General features: G+C 36.1%; 1 protein-coding gene across 2 annotated transcripts in view; it reads left to right on the plus strand.

Annotated features, from left to right (window-relative positions):
- The window catches only part of PIGN (phosphatidylinositol glycan anchor biosynthesis class N), a 111606-nt gene that overhangs the window by 4049 nt on the left and 94338 nt on the right, over positions 1-13219 (plus strand). Inside the window, exon 4 of one of the 2 annotated variants that reach the window (XM_045790217.2) lies at positions 12785-12913. The exons of the other annotated variant lie outside the window; for it this stretch is intronic. The gene's annotated coding sequence lies outside the window, so the exon portion shown is untranslated. The remainder of the gene's footprint in view (positions 1-12784; positions 12914-13219) is intronic. 2 annotated transcript variants of the gene reach the window in all.

Below are 13219 nucleotides of genomic sequence, written 5' to 3' on the forward strand. Positions count from 1 at the left end.
ATGGAGGGGTGCCTGGCTGGCTCAGTCAGTGGAGCATGTAACTCCTGATCTCAGGGTTGCGAGTTTGAACCCCGTGTTGGGTGTTGAGATTACTTAAACATTAAATCTTAAAAAAAAAAAAAAAGTCTAGACAGAAAGTACAAGAGTGAGAATAAAAGAAGCCCTAGGACCAAGTTTTGAATAACTCCAAAATTCAATGACCAGATAGAGACCTTCCTATATTGAATAGAGAAATAGGAAAACTGGAACAATGTTCACAAAGGCCAAGAAATGACAGCTATTTAAGAAAGAAGTCATGGTGAAGGAAGACAAATTGAATGGAAGATAGAAGATTTAAAAAAAGCCACTGAAGTTTGCAATATTGGCTACATTACATTAGTGACAGCTTTTTCTCTGATGTAATGGAAAACAAAGGCTCAAGTTGCTTGAGATTTAGATGATCGGGGGAAAAGATCATTATTTTTAAAAAGTTTGGCTGTGTGGGGGAGTAAAGGGCAGCCAATGCCTTTAGAAACGTTCTTTATTAATCATTTATTTGTAAGATACATCCTTGGCATAGATGTGGCTTAACTCGTTTTCAGTACTGTATAGTATTTCACCAAGTGAACACTATAGCTGTTCCTGTTGTTAGATTTGTTTCTAATTTTTATGATACAAAAAGCAAAAGACAAGAATTGAATTTAAAGTTTTTTACCTGTATTTATATCTGATATGGAATTTACCTTAATCCATTATAAAGTGGTAGCTATACTAGTGCTTCTATCAGTTGGTTAAAAGCTTCAAACTAGATCTCTGTCTCACACCACGTACAAGTAAATTCTAGATAATGACAGGTGAAAAGCAAAAATCTAAAACTTAGAATTTAGTTCTAATTTAAAACTATTTTTATGTGCCATAAAAACAAGGAAAGTTTTCATATGGAAAATACAAAAAAACTTAGTCCAGAAAGGATAAATTTGGTAAATTATACTGTATTAAAGTTATAAAACTTCAGGGGCGCCTGGGTGGCGTATTTGTTAAGCGTCTGCCTTTGGCTCAGGGTGTGATCCCAGCGTTCTGGGATCGAGCCCCACATCAGGCTCCTCCGCTAGGAGCCTGCTTCTTCCTCTCCCACTCCCCCTGCTTGTGTTCCCTCTCTCGCTGGCTGTCTCTGTCAAATAAATAAAATCTTCTAAAAAAAATAAATAAAGTTATAAAACTTCAATTTAACAGAAAGCACCATAAACAAATTTATGTTTGTTTGTATATATATGTTTATATTTATATAGAGAGATACACAAATATAATGTACAAGTCAAAGAAAAAAGGCCAACAAGCGTAATCCTATTTGATCAAAGGATATGGACACACAGTTGAAAGGATAGGAAACCCAATTGGCCAGTAAAAACATGGAAAGATGTTAACCCTCATTAGTAATCAGGCAAATAGATACTCAAACAACAGGATGCCATTTCATCTGTTTAGATTGGCATAAGGTAAATATGATAATACCAGTCAATTGTGGGGATTTAGAGAAAATAGGAATTCTCATACACTGTTGGTGTGCATCTAAATCGTTATTGACACTTCGCTACTATAGTGTAAAGTTGAGAATACAGTTTTACCATGAAAGATAGACTAAATTAAAGCATTCTTTGTAGTAATGACAATAGCGGACAATGTCTATCAGGATAATTTTCAAATAAATTGTAGTATGGTTATATAATAGAATATATATCCAAATTTTAAAGTAATTTTTAAGTTTTTTATAGTGCTGGCTAGAATAGGCTCATAAAAGGAATAATGGCTTTGCATGTATACTGATAAAAATGATTTTCTAAGTAGGATGGGGAATGCATGAGTGCAAATATCGGTGATTATAATGTTAATCAAATCTTGTAGAATGACAGCTTTTAATCACACGATTGACTGAGTTTAAAATGTAAACCCTCCCTGTAGAGGAATTCAAATAATCTATATAGGTTACTTCATGATCTCAGAATATAGAGTATAACTCAGTATAACTCCTCACTCTTAAGTATTGGTTGTACATAGCAGCTTCCTGCCAAAGAGTACAATATGAAATCATTAAATTTATAGTGGAGAAGCCTGACAAACACTGCCTCGGCCAGATGATCAAATTTAATGTCAGTTGTGATAAGCCATGTTGATGGCATACACCCTTGGTAAGATGTGATAAAAATGGTACCTTACACATGTAGTTTTCCTCCCTCTTCTCTCCTCTTCCATAACTCCATCCTAATCGTGAGAAAAGCATCAGATAAATACCTATAGGAGTCTCCTACAATATACCTGACCTAGTATTCTTCAGAACTCGCAAGGTCATCAGAACAAGCAAACTTTGAGAAATTGTCCCAGCCGAGATGCCTAACGAGACATGATAAGTAACTGTACTGTGGTATCCTGGAACAGATAAAGGACATTAGATAGAAAGAAAAAAATTGAATTCTTCTCAAGCTGGATATGAATCCTTAGTTAGTTAAATAACTAACAACCTCTGTTCTACTAGCCATGAAGAAATTTGAAAATTAGTTCTTTTATGGCATTTGTAAAAGTCACACATAGTTTTCACTTGAAAGTGACATACATTGTGATGAAAAAGATATGCACCCCAAAATAATAAGTGTAAAGAAGCAAGTGAACTAGTGTTAATAACCTGGCTTAGTAGTTTACCTGATAATATTCTGTTGTGTGCCGGTCTCAGCTACTTCCTTACAGTTGTTTTTTTTTTTTTTTTAAGATTTTTATTTATTTATTTGACCGAGAGACAGCCAATGAGAGAGGGAACACAAGCAGGGGGAGTGGGAGAGGAAGAAGCAGGCTCCCAGCAGAGCAGGGAGCCTGATGCGGAGCTCTGTCCCAGGACTCTAGGATCACGCCCTGAGCTGAAGGCAGACGTCTGCTTAACAACTGAGCCACCCAGGTGCCTCTTCCTTACGGTTTTAACTGGCAATATTTACTCTTCACATGGCAGGTGAACAGAGCCTAAGAGAACTGCGAAACACCATCTTTCACTTAAAGCCTATGAGCCTAGTAAATAACCTTTATTTACAAGAACATAGGTTACATGAAATCAGAGCTATCCACAACATTTGTGGTGGTTTTAACTATGACTCTAGTTAGTGTTATCTTTTGAGTACAGCCTTAGGCTTCAAATTAATTTTTTTTCTACTTACATTCCAAATTAATTTTTTTCTACTCTATATTTAGGTCCATAGAAAAGTTACAAAAATAGTACAGAGAGTTATTTTACACCTTTCACACTGCACCTAATGTAAACATCTTACATAACCACAGTATAGTTATCATAACTGGGACATTAACATTTGCATTAAACTATCAACTAATCTACAGTTCTTACTTGAAATTCACCAGTTTTTCTGATGTTGTCTATTTTCTGATCCAGGATCCAGTCCAGGTTTCCTTATTGTATTTGGTTATGTCTCTTCAGCCTCCATTCTATGACAGTTCCTCAGTCTTTCCTTGTCTTTCATGACCATGATAGTTTTGAAGAATACTGGTCCATTATTTTGCAGACTGTTTCTCGATTTGAGTCTGTCTGATATACTCCCATGTATATCTTTTGCCAAAAATATACTGTGTCGTGCCTTTCTTAGTGCACCATATTAGGGTTACATGGTGTTAATGTGCCTTATTACTAGTTATGTTAACTTGGACCACTTGGTAAGGTGGTGTCTGAGGGGTTTTTCCATTGTAAGTTAGTGTTTTTCCCTTTGTAATTAATATTTATTTGGGAGAGATTTCTTTGAGAATGCAAATATCCTGTTTGCCTCAAACTTTCACCCACTGAGTTTAGCGTTTATCAATGCATCTTAGTGGCAATAAGTATTACTGTGGTGTAATTTTATATGTTTCTCATTCCTTTTACATTTATTAATTGGCATTCTTCTGTGGAAAAGAGGTGTGAGATTCCAAGGTCATCAATATCTCATTGTATTCTGGTGGAGATAAAGATCTCAAGTTATTACCTGATGAAGTAATTATCTCTAACATGATTTTAGAGAAAAAGTATCAACTATATTCTCATTTGATTTTCCTTCCTGGAATTCTTTTAGACTCTTATTTGACCTTATCTCTCTTACATAGATATAAATTATTCAAAAACAAGGATCACTTGAAAGTGGGTTAGAAAGTACATGAGTTTTGGCGTTAAGGCCTATGTATAAAATTCCTAAAGACCAATTAGAAAAAAATAATGACCAATGAAATTTAGTATGGTTTGTAGAGTACAATATATAAGAATTTGTATCATATAGTTCAGTAGGGAAACCCATTTGTAGATTGTTGAAATGGTCCAGGTGAGGACATGATGAACTTATGTGGTGGTCGTGAATGTGGAGAAGTAAGAAACACAAGCCCTTTTCAAAATAGAACCCAGAGGTGCCTGTGTGGCTCAGTCGGTTGAGCAACCAACTCTTGATTTCAGGTGGGGTCATGATCTCAGGGTTGTGGGATCCAGCCCCATGTAGGGCTCTGCACTGGGTGTAAGCCTGCTTAAGAGTCTCTCTTTCCCTCTCTGCCCCTCCCCTCCACTCACACTCTGTCTCTCAAAAAAAGAAAGAAAGATGGGGTGCCTGGGTAGCACAGTCGTTAAGCGTCTGCCTTCGGCTCAGGGCATGATCCCGGTGTTCTGGGATCGAGTCCCACATCAGGCTCCTCTGCTAGGAGCCTGCTTCTTCCTCTCCCACTCCCCCTGCTTGTGTTCCCTCTCTTGCTGTCTCTCTGTCACATAAATAAATAAAATCTTAAAAAAAAAAAAAGAAAGAAAGAAAGAAAGAAAGAAAGAAAGAAAGAAAGAAAGAAAAAGAGGACCCAGCTGGACACTGAGAAATAGTAAATAACTATAGTGTTTGTATCATTAATATTTGGTGGTAATGAATATTCCAAGTCTGTAAGAAGTTATAAAATTGATTTGACTGGAACAGAAAAATACAGTATACCTTTTTCTTTATTGCTTTCTTTTAAAATAATGTAAACTCAACTATTGAGAGTTTGATTTAAACAACAAAAATAAAAATCAAGTGCTTTATAATCTAGTTTAGAGTATTCCTAGTGCTTTACATTTATATGATGCCATGTCTTAGTTACTTCCCACTAGACTCCTGCCATGGAATAAGGCTCGTGGTATCTTTTTTTTATGGATAAGGAAACTAAGACAGGGAGTGACTTGACTGAGATCCAACAGGGTGTGATTTTTACTTTGGCTGTTACAGCTCTGGGAAGGTCAAAGTTCTCAAATAAAATTTTTGTTTGACTACTTCAGTAAGCTTTTGGGTAGTGGTAAATTTATATGTTCCTTTAACACATAGACTTTGCTACTTTATTCAGAAAAGCTGTGTAATAGCAATGGGAAAAAAGAAAGAATGTTAAGGCCAGGGAGTTATTTGTAAATGCAAATGAAAGTGGGAAATGACATAGATGTTTGCTTATTTATAACCATGATAGAAAGTACTAACGTTTCCATGATAAAGAGATCTTTAAATCAATGTGAGCTTGGAACGCCTGGGTGTTTCAGTCGGTTAAGCATCTGCCTTCAGCTCAGGTCCTGAGCCCAGAGTCCTGGGATTGAGCCCTGCACCTGGCTCCCTGTTCAACGGGAAGCCTGTTTTTCCCTCTTCTTCTGTGCCCCCCTCCTGCTTGTGCTCTTTCTCTCTGTCTTTGTCAAATGAATAAATAAAATCTTTAAAAAAGAATAAATAGTGTGAGCTTTTACATCCAAATATACCATATGTACTTTAGCTCTGACTAGAGTTTAAGATCTAACTGAAATGAATTAAGTACTTGAAAAATGACCTACTTTGAACAACTGAATATGATACCTGATAGACTGTGTCATGGAATGGAAGATAGAAAAAAAGGATAATAATTGAATATAATACTGTGAATAATTTTAGACCAATAAATTTAACAATTTGGTGAAATCAACAAATTTCTTAAAAGGTATAACTACCAAAGCTTACTCAACAATTAGTAAATACTCTGAATATCCCTATATATATATGAAGAAATTAAATCTATAGTTAAAAACCTTCCCGCGAAGAAAACTTCAAGCCAGTAGTTTCATGAGTGAATTCTGTTACACAATAAAGGAAGAAATAATACAAATTCTACACAAACTCTTCCAAAAAAATAAAAGAGGTAGCAACACTTCCCAACTCATTGCCTGATACCAAGAACAGAGAAAGACATTACAAGAAAAGAAAATTAGAGTCTAATATCTTTTCATAAACATTGTTTTAATTATGCTAAGTAATATTTTAGCAAATGAAATCTAACAGTTCATAGAAAGGATAACACTTAATGACCAAGTAGGGTTTATTCTGGGAATGCAAGCTTGGTTTAACATTTGTAATTTAATCAGTGTAATTCACCAAATTAAGAGGCTGAAATAGAAAAACCAAATGATCATGACCTCTCAATAGATCCAACAAAAAACATTTGACAACATCCAGCATCCATTCATGATTTTAAACTCCACACATAGGAGTGAAAGTGAACTTCTTTAACTTACTAAAGGAGATTTCCCAAACCTGGAAAACTGACAGCTTTCACCCTAGATTCGGAAGACAAGGATTTCTGTTGTTACCACATCTGTTCAACATCATACTAGAGGTCCTAGACAGTACAGTAAGCATGAGACAAAGATAAAAGACATTTATAATGACAAGGAAGAAGTCCTTCATTCATAGGTGATATAATTATCTCTGTAGAAAATCAAAAGGTATCTACATAAAAGCTACTATATAACAGTTTGTCAGTGTTGCAGGATACAAGATGAATGTGTAAAAATCGGTGATTTAAGAACTAACAAGGGGAAATTGAAATACAAAATATCATTTACAATAATATCAAAAAATATAAAACATGTAGGGGTGAATTACACAAGCATGAGGAAAGTTTTGAGGGTTATGGGTATACTCATTTTCTTGACTTTGTTTGTTGTTGTACATTTTAAATCTGTACAGTCTGTTATAGACCAGTTATGCCTCAGTAGAGCTGTAAAAATTCTATGAAGAACATTATTGGGGCACTTCAAAAAATTGTGGAGTACAGATGGTAGATGAGATAAAATACTGACATTGAATTTATTGAAGTTGACAATTGCTGTCGGTATATAAGAAAGTATCATTGTTCTCAGGAATAAACACCGAAGTATTTAGGGGTTAAGGGCCATAGTGTATGTAACTTATCTTCAGATAGTTCCGAAACAATATTATGTGATTTTACACACATGCACACGCACACACAGGTGTATGTATACTCATGAGGGGTAAGATAGAGAAAGCAGGGACAGGAAAGGAAAGAGAAAAAATGACAAAGCAAACAAATGTTAGCATAGATGTATGTGGCTAAGGGGTATATAGGTTTTTGTACCATTATGCTTGCAACTTTTTTCTCAGGTTGAAATTATTTTCAAATAACAAGTATTAAAAATCTGTATTGAAGAAAGTGCTATCATTTACAAAAATTCTTTATGTAGGACACAAAATAGGTAACCAAAAGAAAAATTAATTGAACTTAACCAAAATCGAAAAGTACTGCTCTTTGAAAAGCACTTAAAAATGAAAAGGGGGGGAAAGGAGTATTAAAAAAAAAATGTCCGTTAAACACATGAGAAGTTGTTCAACATCATTGGTTATCAGGGAAATGTAAGTTAAAACCATAGTAGGTTACAAGTACACTCCCACATACAGAAAAGGCAAAATTAAACAGGCTACAATACCAAATATTGTTGGCAAATATATGGAGCAACTGGGGCCATCAGACATTTCTGGCCTGGAGGACTTTATGCTAGCTGAAATAAGCTAGTCAGAAAAAGACAAATATTGCATGATTCTTCTTATATGAGATATCTAAGAGAGTCAGAGTCATGGAAGCAGAGATAGAATGATGGTTGCCAGGGTCTGGGGGGAAGGAGAAATCGGAGGAGTTCAACAGCTATAAAATCTCAGTTACCCAAGATGAGTAAGTTCTAGACATCTGCTGTACAACATTGTGCCAGTAGTTAGCAATACTGTATTATACACTTGTAAAGGGTAGATCTCCCAGGGGCGCCTGGGTGGCTCAGTCGTTAAGCATCTGCCTTCGGCTCAGGGCGTGATCCCAGAGTCCTGGGGTCGAGCCCCACATCGGGCTCCTCTGCTGGGAGCCTGCTTCTTCCTCTCCCACTCCCCCTGCTTGTGTTCCCTCTCTCGCTGGCTGTCTCTCTCTCTCTGTCAAATAAATAAATAAAATCTTAAAAAAAAAAAAAAAGAAGGGTAGATCTCCCATGTTAAGTGTTCTTACCAGAATTAAAAAAAAAAAAAACCATATAGATAAGGAAAGTAGCAGTAGAGCAATGACACTAAAGTTGATGCTTTGGTATAAAACAGTTTGGGACTTGGTCCTCCAAGAGATTTACATGTATTAGATTAGATTTTAAAGTCAACGAGGGTGGCAAACGAGTTTTTCTCACATGAGCAATCCAACTTCATGTACATCAGGAACAATAATACTAGCTAATACTTAATGAGTACTTACTGTGATAGGCACTCTCCTGCATATTTTACACATAATAACTCAATTTTTTTTTTTAAGAATTTATGTGTGAGAGAGAGAGTGAGCACAAGTATGGGGCAGAGGCAGAGGGAGAGGGAGAAGCAGACCTTCCACTGAGCAGGGAGCCTGATGTGGGGCTCGATCCCAGGACCCCGAGATCATGACCTAAGCCGAAGGCAGACGCTTAACCAACTGAGCCATCCAGGTGCCCCCATATTAACTCAATTCTAATAACACCCCAGCAAGTAGGTACTATTGTTATCCCCATTTAATGAAACTGTGGCACACAGAGATTAAATAACTTGCCTTAAGTCACACAGCTAGTAAGTAGAGAAGGCAGGATTTGAATCCCTGCAGTGGAATGCTTTGGTACTTACTCTTTACCGTTATACCATCCTGCCCCTCAAAGAAAGATACTGAGATCAGGTGTGGACACACTGGTCATCTGAATAAGTGTTAGAAAAAGCTTATGGTCTCCAATGATGTGACCCAGGTATCAAATCTCAGCTCTTCCCCTTACGAGCTATGTGATCTTTGGAGCATCACTTAGGCCCCGTGAGACTCAATTCCCTGCTGTGAAAATGGGGGTTCTAATGCTTCATTGACAAAACAGATTCTGAAGATAAGAGGAAATAATGTAAGTAAAGTACCCCAGCCCAGGATCTGATGCAGAGTGGGCACTCAGTCAATAGTAGCTAGTGCTATAATTTAGCACTCTCACTGTGGAGAAACGTTATACACAATGTATGAAAGAATATAAAGCACATTACACTTACTCTAAAAGTGAGGATAAATTCTTATATTGCATTCGTAGCAAAATTATAGATTGTCAATAAGGTTTTAAAACACTTTCTGAAAGGACATTGTGTAAAACAGTGTGTATAACGGGTAGATAAAACAGCTTGGGAAAAGTTTGACAATTCCTTTTATAAATTTAAACTTCTGCTTGCCATTTAACCCAGCAATTCTAATTCTGTATATTTATTCAAGAGAAATGAAAGCACAAATACATAAAGTCTTGTGCATTTACTGTTCTAAGAAGCCTTATTTATACTAGCCAAAAACTGGAAACAATCCATATATCCTTTAAGAGTTGAAGAGATAAACAATTGGTAGTATATCATATAATGGAATACTTCTTAATATTAAAAAGCAACAAACAACTAAATCACATGCATGAAAAACATTATGCTGAATGAAAATAGGTACAACAAACTGCATACTGCATGATTCCATCTCAGTGATGTTCTAGAACAGTCAACATTAATCTTGAATCAGAGAAGACAAATCAGCAATGGCTTCTGGTCAGGACTGTGGGGCAGAGATTACCTTTAGAGGGACATGGGGGAACTACTTCTTTGAGAGAAAATATTCTAGATCTAAATTCTGGTAGTTATGTGAATATATGTTTGCCAAAACTTGTAAAACTTAAAATGAGTCCATTTTTTTTGTATAAAATATACTTTAATAAAGTTGACTGAAAAATTTAAAAATAGGTGCCAATCTTTAGAATGCTTGTGAAAAATTAGTAAGACTCTTGACCTTAAAATAATTAACACTTGTTTAAATAAGTGGAATGTATTATGGCAGAGAGCCCTTATATTCAAAAAGAAAAGCAGCTAGGGGCAATTTTAATTTAATATGCATATGTTTAAAAAAGTTAAAACATACATTAGTAGATAATTTTTTGGATCTGAAAGAATTATCACAGGGTTACTTGTTAGCATTGAAAAATGGGCTTCTACAGAATGTATGAGTATTTAAATCAAGGAAAATGAGGGAGGGGTCTACTTCTGGGTGGTCAGAGAAATCTTGAGGAGGCGACTTTTGAGAAGATGCAAGAAAGTTGAGAAGCAGGCTGTCATAGGACTAGTGAACTGAAGAACCCAGAAACAGTTTGTGTGGAGCTGAGAACTTCCCTGGAATGCAAGACCTTCAGTGCCCAAAGCAGGAAGATCCCAGGGAAACCAGGAAGATCCCAGGGAAACCAGGAGTAGGTCAACTCCTCCACTTATGTCCTAGGTTCCATCTTTTCTGGTGATCAGAAGGTTGGGTTTTTGTTTGTTTCTTTGTTTTTTTAAAGAAGTATCCTTCTTTAAACTTCTTTTTTTTTTAAGATTTTATTTATTTATTTGTCAGAGAGAGAGCATGAGCAGGGAGAGGGGCAGAGGAAGAAGCAGGCTCCTCGCTGAGCAAAGAGCCTGATGTGGGACTCAATCCCAGGACCCTGGGATCATGACCTGAGCTGAAGGCAGATGCTTAACCGACTGAGCCACCCAGGCATCCCTATCGGAAGGATTTTTAGCTCCTGCAGCTATTCCAGCTTTCTGCTGCAGCACTGATCTCTTTTTACATTCAAAGTCATTCCTCGACACCTAAATCTACTATTTCCTAGCTGAAGAAAACCCTCTATTGGCCCTACATCAATTTTCATTTTTCTTATTTTCTTCAGAGTTAAAACTCTCCCAAAGAGCTGTGCTCTTTCCACTGTCTTTCCCTTCCTCACCTCCTGTTCAGTTTTCAAACAAGCACTTCAGATGGGGCTCAGCCCTCACTACTCTACTGAAATTTCTCAGTAAGGTTAACAAGAACGTCCAGCAACCAAATCACCTGCTGCCCTGCTCTTACTCCAGTCTTAACTGTATCTGACAAAGTTGACCACAGCTTCCTTTCTTGAAACACTGGTATTAATAATAATTTCTCTATTTGAAATATTGTCATTTAGAGTATTCTTAATGTGTTCTTGTTAATTCATCAAATTTGGTTTGTTACACTGTGTCTATTTGAAGTGCTAGCTTTTTCTTTAGGAGAGCTCGTGAGATAGACATGTGAAATCTACCTTGCAAGTGTTAAATGAAATTATCATTAGGATAATCAGTATTCAGCTAAAAAATTATCTCCAGGGATCCCTGGGTGGCTCAGTCAGTTAAGCGTCTGCCTTTGGCTCAGGTCATGATCTCAGGATCCTGGAATCGATTCTTGCATTGGGCTCCTTGCTCAGCAGGAGCCTGCTTCTCCCTCTGCCTGCCACTCTCCCTGCTTGTGCGTGTGTGCTCTCTCTTTCTGACAAATAAATATATAAAAGCTTTAAAATAAACAAATAATCATTTCCACATATAGTGTACCAGAAGCCTTAAAGGTGCTCATAGCCTTTTGACTCAGTATCGCATTTACAGGCAGTATTTTAAACACAATATGAAATGTCTAAAAGTTAACATAAAAATTACATTCAAATTTAAATTATGTTGACATTTTTAATAATGAAAAAAATGGAAAACAACTCAATGTTTAACAGTTTGGAGGTGATCAGGAAAATTAAGATGTGCCTATTAGCGTGGGATGGTAAATAATGTGTAAGAAGAGTTTTTTTTTTAAATAACAAAGAAATGTTAATGTATAATAAAGAAAAATCAATGCATGAAATTGTGAGCCTTTATAAAAAGGTAGATTGGATAAAAACTGTGAGAAATGTAACAGATTTTTCTTTAGGTGGTAAAATCATAAGTAATTTTTCTGTATTTTCCAAACTTACCACATTGTTTAATTTTTTTATTTTTTAAAGATTTATTCATGTATTTTAGAGAGAGAGTACAGGGGTAAGGGCAGAGGGAGAGAGAGAGAGAGTCTCAAGCAGACTCTGTGCTGAGCACGGAGCCTGGTGCGGACTTGATCCCACAACCCCGAGATCACAACCTGAGCTGAAACCAAGAATCAGACACCCGACCGACCTTGCCACCCAGGCACCCTGTGATTGTTTTATTTTTATATTCAGAATACCATTATTTAGACGGTGCTTGATGTGTAGTTGAAAGCTCATATATACTAGAAAAAGCAGAATATTTATTCTGAGAGTCTTGCCTTAGGTTGCAGAATAGCATCTATACACTAAGGGACTTTTATACTTTGTGGAATATCTTTGATACTTACTTGACTCTTAAATCGCTCAGGAAAAAAAGTGGCCCATAATTTGGCCGTTTAACTCTATTTTATATTCTTGTTATGATGTGCTTAACTTTGACAAGGGTTTTTTTTTTTGTTTTGTTTTGTTTTTTTGCCACCCTTTCCTTCTATGAGGTAATTCTTCAGGCCGGGAAGAATAAGATGTGTTTGTAATTAAAATTACTTCATCCTTGGTGTTTTTCAGCCAAGGGTCACTGTGTGTAACCAATGTTAGTTATATTACAAAAAGACGAGTTAAGAGTACTTTGTTGTTTTTAATCTGCAGGGAGATTCACCAACAAAAGTAAATTATAGACTGGCTTGAAAAGTATTCCCATGGACTTGATCTTGGCAGTTAATGGCATACTGTTTTACAGTATTATTTAAATGTTTCATGTTGCTTAATTTTCCTTCCGTAAGTATGTGTAAACTTATCAGATCTGTGACTGTGTCTTCTTGGTGTTCTCTGTTGTACCCCCCACACAATTATGTACAGAATATGTACAAGAACATTTAATTGAATGAATGAATGTAACTTTCACTTTTTTTTTACTGGTTCAGGGAACTAAAAGTGTTCCTTTAATGAGTGTACATTTTCTGAAACACATGGATTTTAACTACTTTTTCCTTCCTATAATTTAGCTAAATGGACAAAAATTAATATTATTTGTCAGGGGAATATACAAGTCTCCTGAGGTGATAACCAAAAGTAAAAAAAAAA

This window comes from Ursus americanus, chromosome 19, assembly GCF_024610735.1.
Source record: "Ursus americanus isolate L20-20 chromosome 19, mUrsAme1.1.p, whole genome shotgun sequence".
NCBI classification, from domain to species: domain Eukaryota; kingdom Metazoa; phylum Chordata; class Mammalia; order Carnivora; family Ursidae; genus Ursus; species Ursus americanus.